Source organism: Podarcis erhardii, assembly GCF_964252035.2.
Source record: "Podarcis erhardii genome assembly, chromosome: Z".
Classification (NCBI taxonomy): Eukaryota; Metazoa; Chordata; class Lepidosauria; order Squamata; family Lacertidae; genus Podarcis; species Podarcis erhardii.
Genome location: NC_138504.1, coordinates 42,133,044 through 42,152,453, shown reverse-complemented (window position 1 = coordinate 42,152,453; position 19,410 = coordinate 42,133,044). Strand labels below are relative to the sequence as shown.

Genomic DNA, 19,410 nt, shown 5'->3' with positions numbered 1-19,410 from the left:
GAGGGGAAGGAGAAGAAGAAGAGGAGGAGTTTGGATTTGATATCCTGCTTTATCACTACCCTAGGGAGTCTCAAAGCAGCTAACATTCTCCTTTCCCTTCCTCCCCCACAACAAACACTCTGTGAGGTGAGTGGGGCTGAGAGACTTCAAAGAAGTGTGACTAGCCCAAGGTCACCCAGCAGCTGCATGGGGAGGAGCGGGGAAGCGAACCCGGTTCACCAGATTACGAGTCTACCGCTCTTAACCATTACACCACGCTGGCTCTCAGAGCCTTTGTGAATCAGGCCAATGGCTCATCCACTCCAGCACCCTATTCTCACCCAGTGGTCACCCAGATGTCCCAGTGTGAAGCCTGGAAGCAGGACCTGAGCACAAAAGCCCTCTCCCCATCTGTGATGTCCAGCAACTGGTATTCAGAAGCATTACTGTCTCAGAGGGCCTTGGAGACAGAGCATAGCCATAGAGGCCAGGAGCTTTTGACATGCATTTGTCATGCATTTGTCGAATCTCTTAAGCTATTCACATGCATGATGCCTTAATAAAGATTGGAATAATAATAACAGTAATACTTTTCTTCTTTTGTAACTTGTTGTTTTCTGCCCTGAGCTCCTTTGGGAGGAATGACAGGACATAAATTTAATAGCTAAACAAACAAACAAACAAACAGATGTGATTTCCTATTCTATAAGCAGGTGGTCAAAAAGTTCCTCCCTCTTCTCCTTTCCTGCCTCTGAAGTGCCTGTCTCCACAAGTCCAGAATCTAAATACAAACCCAGGAGTTAAAGTTTCGGAGGCAGAGCCATAGCAGCGCATTTCACAGTCCTCAGCCCCCTCACCTTGCAGCTGCCGCGACAATTTCATTGTCCTCTAGTGCCCTCTATGTCAGCGCGAAGAGCATCAACATGTTCTTCCCCTTTTCCCTCCATTCAGACGCTGGCTCAGCTCACAAAGCAGGCAGCTGCTTGTTCTTCCCCCTCCTTCCCCCTACTCCGGAAGAGCAGCCATGGAGCAGAAAGGAGATGAGGGCTTTCAATGGCTTAATGAGGAGCAGACGAGACCCAGTCACAAGCGAGGCTCATGCGGGAGGCACAGTTCTGGGCTGGCTGGGGAAAGAAAAGCGAAAATCAATGGATCTTGTTCTCTCACCATCGAAGCGATGTGCAAAACAAGTGTCATTTATCTCATACCTGTATTAACCAGTTGCATATTTAAGGCCCTTGACTTATAAGCAAAGAATTATAGAGTTGGACGGGATGCCCAAAGGTCATTTAGTCCAACCCCCTACAATGCAGGAGTCACAGCTAAAGAATCCCTTGCAGATGGCTATCTAACCTCTGTTTGAAAATGTCCTGTGAAGGAAAGTCATCCACCTTCGGAGGTGGTCCATTCCACTGTTGAACAGCTCTTATTGTAAAAAGGTCTTTGCTAATGTTCAGTCAGAATCTCCTTTCTTATAATTTGAATCCATTAGTTCAAGTCCAACCCTCTGGAGCAGCAGAAAACAAGCTTGATCAAAGTTCTTGGGAGGCATTTTTTAAGAATATCAAAAGAGCCTTCTGGATGAGGCCAAAACCCCTCTGGTCCAGCATTCTGTTCTCACAGTGACCAACCAGATGCCTGTGGGAAGCTGAAAGGCAGGACTTGAATGCAAAAACACACTTCCCACTTGCAGTTCCCAGCAACTGGTATTCAGAGGAATACTGTCTCTGACAGAGGCGGAACATCGCCACTATGATTAGTAATTATTATTAGCCTCATCTTCCATGAATTTATCTAATGTTCTTTTTAATCCATCTCAGTGGGTGTCCATTACTCCTCTTGCAGAGACATCATTATACTTTGGGGGGAAAAGTGCTTCCTTTTGCCTGTTCTGGATTTCCCAGCATTCAACTTCAATGAATGGCCCTGAGTTCTAGTATTATGAGAGAAGGACAAAACTTATTACCAAATAGTTAAAGGTAAAGGGACCCCTGACCATTAGGTCCAGTCATGGCTGACTCTGGGGTTGCGGCGCTCATCTCGCTTTATTGGCTGAGGGAGCTGGCACACAGCTTCCGGGTCATGTGGCCAGCAGGACTAAGCCACTTCTGGCAAACCAGAACAGCACACAGAAATGCCGTTTACCTTCCCGCCAGAGTGGTACCTATTTATCTACTTGCACTTGACGTGCTTTCAAACTGCTAGGTTGGCAGGCCAAAGATTAAAGCCTTTTGGGAAATGATCTATAATGAAATTAAGAAGGTACTTAAATGTACCTTCCACAAGAAACCAGAGGCATTTCTTTTGGGCATGGTCGGCCAATTGGTGTCAAGGAAGGATAGGACTTTTTTTATGTACGCCACTACAGCAGCAAGGATCCTTCTAGCAAAGTATTGGAAGACACAAGAACTTCCCACACTGGAAGAATGGCAGACGAAAGTGATTGACTTTATGGGATTGGCAGAAATGACTGGCAGAATCCGTGACCAAGAGAAAGAGACGGTGGAGGAAGATTGGAAGAAGTTCAAAGCTTATCTTAAGAACTGTTACAATATTGATGAGTGCTAAAATGTCAAGGGAAAGGAAGATACAGAATTGCAGCTGAAATTGTTTGTGGAATTAAGATGAAATTGAGAAAGATAATAAGTTTTAATTAATTGGAGTAAAGGGTTGCTGAAAAATTGTAAAATAAGGATGCAAAAAGGGTGAGGTATGGGGAAGTCCGAGAAAGAAGGCTTATGAAAATGAGGTTATGAAACTATATGTGTGTGTTTGTTTTTGTTTGATGATGTGTGTATGTTGTATCATTTTAAAATTGGAAAATTAATAAAAATTATTTTAAAAAAAACACAAAAAAACAAACTGCTAGGTTGGCAGGAGCAGGACCGAGCAACGGGAGCTCACCCCATCACGGGGATTTGAACCGCTCACCTTCTGATCGGCAAGTCCTAGGTTCTGTGGTTTAACCCACAGCGCCACCTGCGTCCCCCAAATACTGTTAAAGTGCAGGTAAAGGACAACCAAGAGAAATACCTGGAGCACTATAGTTCTTCCTAGTGCAGAACTTTTTTCTCTGCATCTTCGTTGACAGCTTAGGATGCCCTTCTTTAACCTGTGGGAGGTGTTGATGCTTGCAACCAGGAGAAGGGAACCGATAGTCTAGACCAGGGGTGTCCAACATCCAAGAGACTGCGATCTACTCCCACTATAAATAAACTGGCAGTGATCTACCCTTTGGATTGACCAGGGTTGTTGAGCTTTTTGGGGGGAGGATGACCAAAATTGTTGAGTCCAGCAGGACATCCTTGTCATCCTCGTCCCCCGCAGCCAAGAGATTGCATAAATTAAGACTGACTCATTACTATTGTATTGAAACAGATAAGAGATCTTGAGGGACATTGTAAATGGGTGTAGGCTACCTAGAAGGGAATGTGGCCTTTGGCCTGAAGAGGGGGCCCCTACCCAAGGCTGATCCTTATAAGAACTACTAAAGCCCTCTTCAGGCATTCACCTCCACTTTGCCTTCTGGCCCCACTTAAGGCCTGCTTGTGGTTCCCAAAAGGCTGCTTAGAAGGGAATGTGTCCATCCATCAGTGGGGGTGGGAATATTCACCGAGGCTATCTAAAATAATAATAAATTATCTGCACCCTCATTGTTCTGCCCGGACACTGAGGTCCAGCACCAAGGGCCTTCTGGCGGTTCCCTCATTGTGAGAAGCAAAGCTACAGGGAACCAGGAAGAGGGCCTTCTCGGTAGTGGCGCCCGCCCTGTGGAATGCCCTCCCATCAGATGTCAAAGAGAACAACAACTACCTGACATTTAGAAGACATCTGAAGGCAGCCCTGTTCAGGGAAGTTTTAATGTGTGGCATTTTAAGGTATTTTAAATCTTTGTTGGAAGCCACCCATCTTTGGGGAAATCCAACCAGATGGACCGGGTACAAATAAATTATTATTATTATTATTATTATTATTATTATTATTATTATTAATTATTGCATGGCTTCTGCCTTTGTATATTTACCTGAAAGTTAATCCCACTGAATTGCCATGTAAACAGACACACACCCCTCTTTCCCTTCTGGGCAGTTTTCTGGGGCCACATGCCAATGGTAGGTGAGACCAGAGAAAAAAGTGGGAGGAGCAACAAATGTAAACACTACTTTTGTGCAGCAGACTCATTTCTCCTACATACTCTCTCTCACACACCCCTCTCATCCCTCCATCTGGGCAAGCAAGAGGAGGGTTTGAACCAGGACTGGTAGGGAGTGTGGGCTGGGAAGAGTTGGTGTGGCTGAGAATATGGCATAACCTGAGGAGAGTTCTGAGGGCCAGACAGAGAGGCCTAGAGGGATACATTCAGCTCTCAGGCCTGAGTTCCCCCAACTCGGCTGCAAAGCTTCCTGTGACATCAGGATTTATTTTCCCTTGCCAGCAACCACATCTGTGCCAGGGTATAAAATGTCCCTAAATTGAATTCCTTCCACTTAAGCAGCACCAATGCCCCATTGAAACCTAAACAGCTCATCCCAGCTGGCAAAGGTGCTTACGGATGGAGTAGCCTTTAATGAGGCTACCTGCTGCCACCCCCATTCTTCTTCTGGGAAAATCGCTGCAAGCAAAACCCGCCTGTCTGTGCGATAAGACAATTTTGCTTCTGGGGGCTGAATTCATGGTCCAGTGGCAGACAATGAGATCACACAGACGGCAGAAGCCACAATTCATCTGGGAGGAGAGTTGCAGAAAATGAGGAACTTCCCCTGGGCACCAAATCCATTTCAGCTGATGTTTATTGCTTCACATGCTCCCGAGCCAGAGAGAGAGAGAGAGAGAGAAGTGGGGAGCTGATGTTTAATCAAACAAGAGGCCTTCCCTTCCCTTAGCTTCCCCACTTGTGATTATCAGTGTCTAGAACAAAAATACAGACAGCTCTTTTAACCCCCTGCCAGTCCATTTAATGACTTATTCCCCTAAACAAGGCCAGCCCAAGCATTAGACAATCTGAACTGCATGGCTCAGACTGGATCATTTGTTCCACACAGCCGTCCTCAATCAACCACACCACCTTTCACTCATCCAATGTCATATGCCCAAAAGTGGGCAAATGGCCCTTTGAAAGTATGTGTAACCTTCTAGGTTAGATTACTGCAATGTGTTATACATGGAGCTACCTTTGAAGATGGTTTGGAAACTTCAGCTAGTGCAAAATTCAGCCATTAGGATGCTCAAAGGGGCAATATGATTTATTATTATTATTATTATTTCTATGCTACCCTTCATCCAAAAATCAAAGGGTGGTTTACAATATAAAAACACAAAAATATACCAAAATAACAAACAATAATAATTTATATTGGAAGCATCAGCCTCTCTCTGTGTTGTTGCTGTGGGAGGTTTCATTCATGAAATCAGTGGTCTTGTCTGCTGCTACCCAAAAGTGGCTGCTAGAGGAGCTGTGGCACAACTTACATTTGACAGCAGAGGTGTGGACAGTTTGTCCCTTTAAACTTTAAATACCTTGTGGGCACGAGTCCTTATGGAAATGGCTTGGGTTTTTCAGGGTTCTTTCAGGGTGTGAGAATGGGGTATAGTGCTTTGAGGAGACATAGTAAAGGTAAAGGGACCCCTGACCATAAGGTCCAGTTGTGGCCGACTCTGGGGTTACGCACTCATCTCACTTTACTGGCTGAGGGAGCCGGCGTTCAGCTTCCAGGTCATGTGGCCAGCATGACTAAGCTGCTTCTGGCGAACCAGCGCAGCACACGGAAACGCCGTTTACCTTCTTGCTGGAGCGGTACCTATTTATCTACTTGCACTTTGACATGCTTTCCAACTGCTAGGTTGGCAGGAGCAGGAACCGAGCAACAGGAGCTCACCCCGTCACGGAGATTCGAACTGCCGACCTTCTGATCGACAAGTCCTAGGCTCTGTGATTTAACCCACAGCGCCACCTGCGTCATATTGATGCATTTATGTGCATGGATTTGTAACTGCAGGTGGAGGCTGGTACTTATGTCCTCACTCACATATCCCAACACTCTTGGAAGAAGAGAAAACGGAAATGGGAAAGGAAGATATGGACCTGGGTGTGAATTAATGACTATACAAGAAGTAAATATCTATGGAATACTCTTTTAATATATGACCACAGTGAAAAGACTCCTGTGGAAATAATGATCAAGGATTTGTTGTTTCTCAATATTGGAGGTAAAGTTGTTGTGTTGGGCTTGAGGGAGACTATTGTTAACATTTATTGATAATAGTAATTGGGGAGCATCTTAGGCTTTTTGTGTGGAAGGAGAAAACGAATGAATTTGAGGTCTTTGGATCTGATGACTGGAAAAACGCTGTCTAGCAGGAGTAACAGCTGGATACCACCCTGGAGTAAATGCTTTGAATATTTTGAATCATTTTTTTATATACAACTGACAGACAGAGAACTGGAAGTCCATATTGTTTATTTCTCTTTCATTCTTTCATTTCTTTTTATTTCTATATTTCTGTTGCTTTTCCTTCCCCTCTTTCCTTTGCTCTTGTTTCTGGGGTTTTCTTCCTTTTTTACGTCCTCTATTCTGGATCAATGAAGGGATTGTACATAGATGAAGGTGATGGATGGTTGGTGAAGGTCCCTGTGTGAGAGGCAGGGAAGAGAAGATCTCCTGGGGTGGAAGGCTGGGAGAAGAGAGGGAAGCTCCCAGGTGAGAGGTGAGAGGCTTCACCCTCTTCAGTGTGAAACAAGGGTTAAGATCTACCTCTAATAGAAGGCTTTGTATTCTTCTTTCTCTTTTTTCTTTCTCCTCTTCTCTTTTTGTTTTTTGTTTAGATTAGTTTGTATTTTTTATTGTATTGTAAAATAAAATAAAATCTTTTTTTTTAAAAAAAGAAAAGAAAATAAGACACAAAGGAAACTGTGGTGACTTTGTGATATATTGTTTATTTACAAATATATACAACCTGACCATAGAATGGAGGGGTTTCCAGCCGCAGCCTAGGATTCAAACATGCTCCAAAACATGCCTCTGACAATCTCTGCAGCTTGCTGACTTTAACCAACTGAAACCTTTTTCTTTCTAGCTCGCATCATAGCAAAAACTCTAAAACGCTACTTCAACGGCTTTTGCCATTCTAACTAATTCTGAGTTGAGGGAAGGGTCCCTCCCATTTGCCTGCTGGCCAGAGCCAATCTCTTTGTCACCCTAGTGACTCACCTTTAGAGGGCCATTACCAGGCTGGCCTGGCTTTTCCAGAAATTGAATCTGTGCTGGATACAGGAATTAAAAGGGAGGCCAGGTCTTCAGCCTAACTAACCCATTCCCTGAGTGATTTCAACATGCTAAATCCAGTACCTGGCACCCAAAAATTAGAAGTGGGTTCAAGGCACTCCACAAACTCATAACAATATGTATGCATGTATGTATGGGACGCGGGTGGCACTGTGGGTTAAACCACAGAGCCTAGGACTTGCCAATCAGATGGTCAGTGGTTCGAATCCCTGTGACGGGGTGAGCTCCCATTCTTCAAATTTGATGAACATCCCCTCAATTCCTTCATTCAAGTTATTTATAAAGATGTTGAACAAAACAAATGGGCCAAGGACAGAATTCTGTTGCACTCCAATTGCCACTTTCCCCGCCTCCAGTCATCATGCAATATTGTACAACCATGTTATAATATAATCAGAATATCATATTATACAATTATATCAAACCATACAATCATACTATAATATATGATCATTCATAAACTCACAATGTAATACCATATAATCACAATCTTATATGTTATACAGTCATAACATAATATGATACCATGATACAATGATTCATATCATCATATCACCAAATGATAATATCATAAGATCACACAATCATACAATTAATATCACACAAGCACAGTCATACAATCATATCACAATATCAAAATACCATACCACACAATAATATAATACAATCATCTAAACATAATATAGCATACGGTCATATAATATCAGACAATAATAACATACATTTATAATCATATCATGTCAATCATTTATTACATAAATGTTAATGAAGAAAATTACTCCTTCCTCTATCCAGCAACCCCAACAAATGCTGCTGATGACCAGAATAAAATGGGAGAGGCTTCCTTTCCCTCTCCTTGAAACTAACTTTGCATTGAACAGCCTGGGTGTGTAGGTTGTGTGTGGCATGTCCTTCAGGGCTATGATATTTGGTGTTGATAATATATGATTGTGTGATAGGATATAATGATTATATGAAGTTATGGTTGTGTGATATTGTGATGTAATTGTGTAATTGTAGGGTGTTATATTTTATGATTGTATGATATTATGATTCTATATTGTGATATGATTGTACAATATTGTGATATTACTAATGAAAACAAAACAAATTCCTTCCAGTAGCACCTTAAAGACCAACTAAGTCAGTTCTTGGTATGAGCTTTCGTGTGCATGCACACTTCTTCAGATACACTGAAACAGAAGTTTCCAGACCCTTCTATATAGTGAGAAGGTGGGGAGGGGTATTACTCAGAAGGGTGGTGGGAATGGGTGATTGGCAGATAGCTGTGATGAGCCTGTTGACGACTCTTAACGACTGCAATAGGTCTTACAGGAAAAAGCAAGGGGTGAAAAGGTGAAAAATGGCTTTGTCATGTATAATGAGATAAGAATCCAAGGTCTTTGTTCAGACCAGGTTTCTCCATTGTTTTCAGTTTGGTGATAAGTTGTAATTCAGCAGCTTCTCTTTCCAGACTATTTCTGAAATTCCTTTGTAGTAAAACAGCTACTTTGAGATCTTGTATAGAATGTCCTGGGAGATTGAAATGTTCTCCTACTGGTTTCTCTGTCTTGTGATTCCTGATGTCCGATTTATGTCCGTTTATTCTTTGGCGTAAGGTCTGGCCTGTTTGTCCAATATAGAGAGCTGAAGGACACTGTTGGCATTTTATGGCATACACAATGTTAGACGATGAGCAATTAAATAGTCCCGAGATGGTATGTGTGATGTTGTTGGGGCCAGTAATGGTGTTGTCCGGGTGTATGTGGCAGCAAAGTTGGCATCTGGGTTTATTGCAGGCTCTGGTGCCAGTGTCCGTGTTAGGTCTGGTTGTAGTATTATTGTGGGTTAGGAGTGTTAGGTCTGGTTGTAGTATTATTGTGGGTTAGGAGTTGTTTAAGACTGGGTGGCTGTCTGTAGGCAATGAAAGGTCTTCCTCCCAGAGCTTGAGAAAGAGAACTGTCATTGTCCAGGAGAGGTTGTAGATCTCTGATGATGCGTTGTACTGTTTTAACTTGGGAGCTGTATGTGATGACTAGAGGTGTTCTGTTATTTTCTTTTTTGGGTCTGTCTTGCAGCAAGTTCTCTCTGGGTATCAGTCTGGCTCTGTTGATCTGTTGTCTAACTTCATCTGTTGGGTATTTTAGTTCTAAAAAGGTTTGCTCAAAACAATGGAGAAACCTGGTCTGAACAAAGACCTTGGATTCTTATCTCATTATACATGACAAAGCCATTTTTCACCTTTTCACCCCTTGCTTTTTCCTGTAAGACCTATTGCAGTCGTTAAGAGTCGTCAACAGGCTCATCACAGCTATCTGCCAATCACCCATTCCCACCACCCTTCTGAGTAATACCCCTCCCCACCTTCTCACTATATAGAAGGGTCTGGAAACTTCTGTTTCAGTGTATCTGAAGAAGTGTGCATGCACACGAAAGCTCATACCAAGAACTGACTTAGTTGGTCTTTAAGGTGCTACTGGAAGGAATTTGTTTTGTTTTGACTATGGCAGACCAACATGGCTACCTATCTGTAACTATTACTAATGAAGTCACCAATGGTTCCTCGTCATCCTGGAAAAAAGTGACAAGTGGAGTGCTACAGAATTCAGAATAGGAAGGGTAGCCAGTGCCATGATTGCATTGTATTGCATGATTGCATTGTATGATTGTATGATATAATTGTATTTCAGGATTGCATTATTGCATGTGGTCAGGATTGTACAATATTATAACATCATGACCATATGATATGACAGCACAATTTCACATATCATGATAATGATAATAATAATAATAATAATAATAATAATAATAATAATAATAATAATATAAAAATATAATAATAATAATAATAATAATAATAATAATAATAATAATAATAATAATTTATTTATACCCCGCCCATCTGGCTGGGCCTCCCCAGCCACTCTGGGCGGCTTCCAAAAGAATATTAAAATACTGTGATACATCAAACATTAAAAGCATCCCTAAACAGGGCTGCCTTCAGTTGTCTTCTAAAAGTATGGCAGTTGTTGTTCTCTTTGACATCTGGTGGGAGGGCATTCCACAGGGAGGGCACCACTACCAAGAAGGCCCTCTGCCTGGTTCCCTGTAACTTGGCTTCTCGCAGTGAGGGAACCGCCAGAAGGCCCTCGGTGCTGGACCTCAGCGTCCGGGTAGAACGATGGGGGTGGAGACGCTCCTTCAGGTATACTGGACCGAGGCCATTTAGGGCTTTAAAGGTCAGCACCAACACTTTGAATTGTGCTCGGAAACGTACTGGGAGCCAATGTAGGTCTTTCAAGACCGGTGTTATATGGTCTCGGCGGCCGCTCCCAGTCACCAGTCTGGCTGCTGCGTTCTGGATTAGTTGTAGTTTCCGGGTCACCTTCAAAGGTAGCCCCACGTAGAGTGCATTGCAGTAGTCCAAGCGGGAGATAACCAGAGCATGCACCACTCTGGCGAGGCAGTCCGCAGGCAGATAGGGTCTCAGCCTGCGTACCAGATGGAGCTGGTAGACAGCTGCCCTGGACACGGATTTAACCTGTGCCTCCATGGACAGCTGTGAGTCCAAAATGACTCCCAGGCTGTGCACCTGGTCCTTCAGGGGCACAGTTACCCCATTCAGGACCAGGGAATCCTCCACACCTGCCCGCCTCCTGTCCCCCAGAAACAATACTTCTGTCTTGTCAGGATTCAATCTCAATCTGTTAGCCGCCATCCATCCTCCAACTGCCTCCAGACACTCACACAGGACCGTCACCGCCTTCACTGGTTCTGATTTGAAAGAGAGGTAGAGCTGGGTATCATCTGCATACTGATGAACACCCAGCCCAAACCCCCTGATGATCTCTCCCAGCGGCTTCATGTAGATGTTGAAAAGCATGGGGGAGAGGACAGAACCCTGAGGCACCCCACAAGTGAGAGCCCAGGGGTCTGCACACTCCTCCCCCACCACCACTTTCTGAACACTGCCCAGGAGGAAGGAGCGGAACCACTGTATGACATTGCCCCCAGCTCCCAGCCCCTCAAGACGGTCCAAAAGGATGTTATGGTCGATGGTATCAAACGCCACTGAGAGATCCAGCAGAACTAGGAAACAGCTCTCACCTTTGTCCCTAGCCTGCCGGAGATCATCAACCAGTGCGACCAAGGCAGTTTCAGTCCCGTGATGAGGCCTGAATCCCGACTGGAAGGGATCCAAATGGTCCACTTCTTCCAGGCGTGCCTGGAGTTGTTCAGCAACCACTCGCTCAATCACCTTGCCCAAGAATGGAAGATTTGAGTCTGGGCGATAGTTGGGCATCGTGGCCGCATCTAAAGATGGTTTTTTAAGAAGCGGTTTAATAACCGCCTCTTTCAGCGGGTCTGGGAAGGCTCCATCACGGAAGGAAGCATTCACCACCCCACGAAGCCCATCGCCCAGCCCTTCCCGGCTAGCTTTTATAAGCCAGGATGGGCAAGGATCAAGGAGACAGGTGGTTGGTTTCACTCGTCCAAGCAGCCTGTCCACATCCTCGGAGGTAACAGATTGGAATTGATCCCACACAATTTGACTAGACAGGACTCTAGCACTCTCCCGCCCCGGCCCTGCTCCCACGGTGGCGTCTACCTCTTCCCGAATCTGAGCGACTTTATCTGCAAAAAACTTTGCAAAATCATTGCAGGAGATCATGTGGCCCGTACTGGGCCCCGATGTAGCAGGTGGTTCCGCTAAATTGCGGACCACCTGAAAAAGTCTCCTGCTGCTGTTTTCTGCAGATGCAAGAGAGGCAGTGAAGAAAGTCTTCTTCGCCGTCGCTACCGCCACTTGGTAAGCTCGACATTGAGCTCTAACCCGTGTCCGGTCAGCTTCAGAATGGGTCATCGCCACCGGCGCTCTAGCCGTCTCAACAATTGTTTCATTGCCCTCAGATCCGTGGAAAACCATTATATTATATTATATCATGATTGCATATTATACTATGATTGTATGATATTGTGACTGACGATTATATGATATGATTGTATGATCCTCATTGTGCCCCTTTATAACAATACAGTTCACACCTTAATGTTGGCTTCTATAAAGATTCATTGACCTTGCTAACAATGCCACACCAAAAGCTGAGCAAGCTTGACACAATAACGTGCTCTCCCATTTCTTTTGCAGTGGCTATGTGAAGTACTCCCAAAATTCTTGCATAAAGGCCTACTTTGTTGTTTGTCCCTTAAAATAAAGCTGAAGATCAGGATTTAAAGGCTGCTTTCTAACAAGCCATTTTCAAACATATTTTAGCTACTTTCTTTCTATTAAAATTGTAATCTGCAAAATAATGCATAATTCCCCTCCCTGACAGAAAGAACACCCTGTTCAGGTTCCAGTTATCCCCTTCAGAAGGAAGGCAAAGTGACATTCTGAACCTATTCAAGCAAGAATACAGTACCAGCAAGTGAAGATCAACTAGGCCCAAACTGGATGTAAATACATGCTTATGCTGACCAAAAGGACAAATCTATTTCCTCCCATCTCCTAGAGCATGTGTAGGCAACCTAAGGCCCGGGGGCCAGATCCGGCCCAATTGCCTTCTAAATCCGGTCCACGGAAAGGCCCGGGAATCAGTGTTAAATAAAGGGACACATTCTACATGAGTAGAATGTGTCCCTTTATTTAAAATGCATCTCTGGGTTATTGGTGGGGGCTTATCTGGTGTTTTTACATGAGTAGAATGTGTGCTTTTATTTAAAATGCATCTCTGGGTTATCTGTGGGGCACAGGAATTCGTTCATTTCTTTTTTTTTCAAAACATAGTCCAGGTCTGCCACAAGGTCTGAGGGACAGTGGACCAGCGCCCTGCTGAAAAAGTTTGCTGACCCCTGTCCTAGACCTACCTTCCTTCCTTCCTTCCTTCCTTCCTTCCTTCCTTCCTTCCTTCCAACTGAGGTGAGAGCTTGGGGACAACAATTGTTTTATCACAAAGTGTAATAAAAATTAAGTAAATGTAACCGTTTACATGGCACTGTAACAGGGATTGTACCAATCCCCATTCATCCAAACTCATCCAAAATTTGGTTCAAACCTGTTCCTCCCTGCATGCTATTTTTCCAGCTTTTTCAAGAGTAAAAAATGAAAATTTTGAAGAACTCAGATGAATTTTCTCTGTTTTGGAATGATTGACTGTAGAATGTTTAGCATGAAGATGTTTGAGGCAATCTACAATAATAATTCCTCTATACAACTGACTCTCAACTTATGTGGGGGTTATGTTCCGGGGATCGTGTGTAAAGCCAAAATCATATATACATTGGGTTCAATGTCAGGTGGGATTGCCAAGATTATTTTCACCAGAAACTTACCCCCACTTCCACCCTCTTTCCTTCCTTCCTTCCTTCCTTCTTTCCTTCCTGAACACAAAAATCTGAATGTGCACACGTTAAAGCTGTGAGTGACCTGTATAGACATGTAAAACAACAGGGGCACCAATTTCTAGGCCCCAATATATTTTTAGGGTGGGGGCTGGGGTCCCCAATGTTCAAAAAGCACGGAGGCAAAGTGTGGCGCCAACTACTGCATGGCTCCAGTGGCCGGCCACTCCTCCCGCTGCAGAAGGGAAAGAGTTGAAGCAGCCTCCCATTGGTGGCAGCACTAAGAGGAGGTAGAGGAGCAGCTGCTGGCCATTGAAGTTGAGTTGCACAGTCACCGTGTTTGGCTCTGCCCCGGTTCTTCCCGAGATCTTGACATCATACACATGTTGTGACGTCGCATGCACAATATTATCACCCTCACAAATTGGCGCCTCTGTACACACTTAGATCCAAGGTGCATTTCTGCACTTGTACAACATTCCATCTCTGTGAGAAAAGTGCACTAGGCCTTCTCATTCTTTGTCCTTGTCTGTTGACCTTATGTCTAGTTTTCATATACTAGAAGCAGGTATCCTGTGTCTGCTCTCATTCTGGCATGGTCCTGCATTTGGGGTTGACGTTTTCATCTTTCATCAAACAACTGTGACACACATATCCTGATACAAAACTAGGACATTAATACTTTTGAGGCTGCATTCCTATGTGCATTTACTTGGGAAAAACTTCACTAAAGTTTTTTGAGTATACATGCATTGGGATTGGGTTATACTGTAAATTTAATCAAGATGCCAGAAAGTATCCACCAATGAGTGCTTATAAAACTAACCTGTGAAACTGCTGAGCTTCTATGTAAAATATTTCCTCCTGATTTATAAGTTTCATATACACTTTATGGTTACTGCGTTTAACAGTTTGGTTTTTGTTTTACAGTTACTTTATGGGTCTGTTAAAATAGACTGCTGTGATAAAAGTGGCAAATACATTTGGAATATGAATCTAGGAGGTCAACCTCAATAGCAAATGAGCAATGTACAACAATTAGAGACTATGTCTGCCAAACTGGGCCATCAAAGAACCAGACCAGAAACTACTGCTTCCATCATAATTTTGGATGAAGACATGGAGCTAGCAGCTGACATGCTCTGCAGAGAGGCAGAATTAGATGAAAAGAATCTTGTGAGTGAGCATATTAAATTATAATTTGGGATTCTGGCTCACTCAAGAAAATGCAGACAAGAAAAGATAGACTTACTTCCACTTCACTGATGGAAATCATTTCAGTTATAGTTTGGATCCAATGGTTAATATATTGGAAAAATGGAAGGCATGTCTTTATGGAAGGGAGGTCTCCATTTCAGAGATCCCTTCTCTTCCTGCAGCCCCCAGACCCCAATGCCATTCTGTTCCAGATGGCCTCCCTACAATAATCAGATTTTTACAGGCAAGGGGATGGTGGTGAGAAAATTCTGTTTCATACAGAAGCTAAGACTGAAGCTAACATGGTTTCCTTAAAATATATTGTTGCAGAATAAGGCTTGTTCATTGTACCACCCTGCTTTAATTATTAATTAATTAATTTAATTAATTGATTATTTTTAATTAATTATTTTTCTGGGAGTGGTCCTGAGCCATTGGCAGCCAGTGTAGTTGGGCCAGGAGGAGCATGAGATGTTCAACCCGCCGTCCCCCAGTGAGCAACCTGGCTGCTGAATTCTGCACCAGTTTACAAACTGCCTTCAGAGGCAGCTCCACGTCTGAGCATGACACCAATCCTGGTGATCCTGCACTGGCTGCCAATCACATACCCCCACCCCCCTCAGAGCATTTCCTATCAGGATAAGGGCAAGTGCCGCCGCCACTACATCAACGGGCTACAGCACACACACACCCCAGTCCTGAGAAAACCCCTTAATTCCAATTCTATAAATAAAATTTTAAAAGGGACAAGGTCTCAGCCTGCGTACCAGGTGGAGCTGGTAAACAGCCACCCTGGACACAGAATTAACCTGCACCTCCATGGACAGCTGTGAGTCCATAATCAAGACTCATTGCACTCTGCTCTGCTCCCCATTTCTTCCTGCCCAGGGTGGCCCTGCCCTCTGCCCTCTGCCTGCCCCTCAGAGGTAATGCATTACACGGGGATGGGACTCAGCAGTGGCACCCTCTTCTCCTCCTTCTCACCTGTTTTCCAGCAGCTGCTATGAGCTGCCCAATGGAGGAGGTCTGCAGAAGCAGCTGTGAAGAGACATGGAGAAGGAACAGGGTGCTCTCTCACCACTGCCACTGCAACCGCCACCACTCAGGATAATTGCCAGCTCATCCTCCTCCCCGGGTTTTGTGGTAGCAGTGCTGGCAGGAGAAATAGGGACATTCTAGGATCAAATCTGGGATGGCTTTCATATTTCTGGGACTGTCCTTGGAATATAGGGACACTTGGAGGGTATGCAGTTAGTTTCTGGACCCAATTTCAAGTGCTTGTTTTGAGCTATAAAGTCTTAAATGGCTCAGGACCACAAAACCTAAAGGATCACCTCTACCTATATGAACTGCCCCAGACCCAGCACTCATCGTCTGAGGCCCTTCTTTATGTGCCTTTTCCACAAGAGGTCCAGGGGGTAGCAACATGAGAACAGTGGCGTAGCGTGGGTTGTCAGCACCCGGGGCAAGGCAAGTAATTTGCGCCCCCTAACCCGTGGATTTGCGCCCCCTAACCCGTGGATTTGTCCTAACCCCAGAAGTTGCGCCCGGTGCGGCCGGCCCCCCCTGCACCCCCCACGCTACGCCACTGCATGAGAACGAGCCTTTTCTGCAGTGGCTCGCCATTTAGTGGCATGTTCCCCTAGGGAAATTTGCCTGGCTCCTTCATTACATATCATTAGATGCCAGGTGAAAATGTTTCTTTATAACCAGGCCTTTGACTGATTAAACATTCTATGGCCATTTGAATGTGTTTGTGGGAGGGTGGATTATTGGTTTGTTTTTATTATGTGTCTTGTGTTCCCTTTTTTTATGTTGTGCTCTAAGAGCCAGAAGGGACGCGGGTGGCGCTGTGGGTTAAACCACAGAGCCTAGGACTTGCCGATCAGAAGGTTGGTGGTTCAAATCCCCGTGACGGGGTGAGCTACCGTTGCTTGGTCGCTGCTCCTGCCTACCTAGCAGTTCAAAAGCACATCAAAGTGCAAGTAGATAAATAGGTAACACTCCGACGGGAAGATAAACAGCGTTTCCGTGTGCTGCTCTGGTTCGCCAGAAGCGGCTTAGTCCTGCTGGCCACATGACCCGGAAGCTGTACGCCGGCTCCCTTGGCCAATAAAGCGAGATGAGCACTGCAACCCCAGAGTTGGTCATGACTGGACCTAATGGTAAGGGGTCCCTTTACCTTTACTAAGAGCCAGATGTTTATCTTCTTTTACCTTTCTGGCCCCGTTTGGCAGGTAGGTAGCAGGTGACCCACAGAGATGTAAGGGAGATATTGACAAAGGAAGATGGGAACCCCCAGCTCATCACCCACAGCTTTACCTGTCCCACATCTGTTGCCTCATATGACAATGAGTGTGGAGCAGGTGAATGCAGGTTTTAGAAAACAGCATCATAGGTTAAATTTGGCCCATGTGCCAGAGGTTTCTGACCCCTTTGCATTTTCTGCCCATGTTGAATCTCTTTTCCTTCTTAATACCCCATCTTCCTTAGTTATAAGTTACTTGATATAAGAAACACACACACACACACCGGTCATGAGTCTTTCTTTCCTTTCACCCCTCCAGGTATTTTTTTGCCTACAAAGAATGCTTCCATGCTTAACAGCAGTGGTGGTAATAAACTATCACAGTACACAAAGTTTTGCAAGAAATTTATGTTTGCAATAATGTTCCAGACTGAGAACTCACAAAATGGTAACAGTTGTCCTCAGTGCTGTCCTCTAAGGGTGGAAAGTCTGTTTTTTACAAAGAAAAAAGATGGTAAAAACAAAGATGTAACCCAAATCCTTTCTACCCAAATGATCACACTTAAAGGCAGCTCACATGTAAATAAAAGAAATACTGTACATAAGAAGAAGAGCAGCAGGAACCTGGTTTTTTAAAGCAGTTTAATCAAACTTTTAAGAGCACAATCCTATACACACACACCTGAGAGGAAGCACCACTGAATACAATTGGATTAGCTTTCAAGTGATCACTGGTAGGATCTGGCTACATCGGTTAGGCCAGATCCATACCATACATTTAAAGCAGCATGACTGACTTTAAACAGAATCAAAGAATCATGGGAACCAAAGAATCATGGGAAGTGTTGTTTGTCAGGCGGCTGAGAGTTCTTAGGAGACCCCCTATTGCCCAATCTCCAGAGTTCCCAGGGAAGAGGGATCGATTCTTAAACATACTTTGAGAATTGCAGCTCTAGGAGGGAAATAGGGAATCCTGACCATTAGGTCCAGTCGTGACCGACTCTGGGGTTGCACGCTCATCTCGCTCTATAGGCCGAGGGAGCCGGCATTTGTCCGCAGACAGCTTCTGGGTCATGTGGCCAGCATGACTAAGCCGCTTCTGGTGAACCAGAGCAGTACACAGAAACGCCGTTTACCTTCTTGCTGGAGCGGTACCTATTTATCTACTTGCACATGACGTGCTTTCGAACTGCTAGGTTGGCAGAAGCTGGGACCGAGCAACGGGAGCTCACCCCGTCATGGGGATTTGAACCGCCAACCTTCTGATCAGCAAGTCCTAGGCTCTGTGGTTTAACCCACAGCACTACCCGCATCCCGAAGGAGGGAAATAAGGGGTCTCCTAACAACTTTCAGAACCCTTAAACTACAACTCCCAGAATTCTTTCAGGAAGCCATGACTGTTTAAAGTGGTATTGTTGCATTTAAAACGTGTGGCCTGAATCATAGGTGCCAGGCAAGGTGAGGTGACCACCTCAGGCAGCAGGTTCCATGGGGGCAACAGATCCAGCCTCCAAGGAATACATTGCAACACTCCTTGGGGGCCAGATATGCTGCCTCCTCAGCAGCCCTCTGCTGGTCTCCTCCCACCCCTAGGAAATGGCTGGGGCTGCCCTCTGGGGTCTACACTTGCCTGGCATGATTCAGAGCAGGCCCTTTCCCCTGCCCCCTCCCCCTGGCATTTGAATTCAACCATCAGGGAAGCTTGATTTGATTCCCACCCCCCTCCACCTCTGGTTCCCAATGTAGATCTTTACCTACCTGTTCTTTCCTGGTGGGGTGCCATTTTGAGCTTCACCTCAGGTGCCAAAATGTCTTGGGCTGGCCCTGCTCAGTGAGCTTCATGGCTAAGTGGGGGGGGTCTAAACCCTAGTCTCCAAGGTCCTAGTCCATTCTAACCACTACATCACACTGCTTGCTAGCTTTTCTATAGCTCCAGACTCACGTCAGATTGCTGCCTGCAGCCAAGCCTTGACCTACAAAAATTCTAGGAGGGGAGCTGCCTTGCTTGAATTTCACCCGGCGCTCGGCAAACCATCTTCAAACCAAGGATCACAACCATTTTCGGAGCAGATGACTGCATGGCAAGGGAGGCTACGGATGCCTCCAGTGCGGGGCCTTCATTTTCTGATAAAAGATAACGATCCCCTCAGTTTTACTTACCCAGCCGAGACAATGTGCACGCACTGTCACGAAAGGAAATTAAAAAGTTGATAGCCAGCCTCTCTTTCGGGGGTGAGGGGTGGAGATGGAATATGAGCTACTATGCGGAGGGGGTGGGGGGAAGATGAGCTAATATTTCTCAAGGAGCCCTGCAAAGCCTCTTGTGTGAGGAAATGGCTCACATTTGTATAAGCAGAA

The 19,410-nt window shown here is 44.9% G+C and overlaps 1 protein-coding gene across 2 annotated transcripts in view; it reads left to right on the top strand.

The window, feature by feature from the left end:
* The window catches only part of SLC31A2 (solute carrier family 31 member 2), an 833,895-nt gene that overhangs the window by 630,608 nt on the left and 183,877 nt on the right, over positions 1 to 19,410 (top strand). The gene's annotated exons all lie outside the window — the stretch shown is intronic.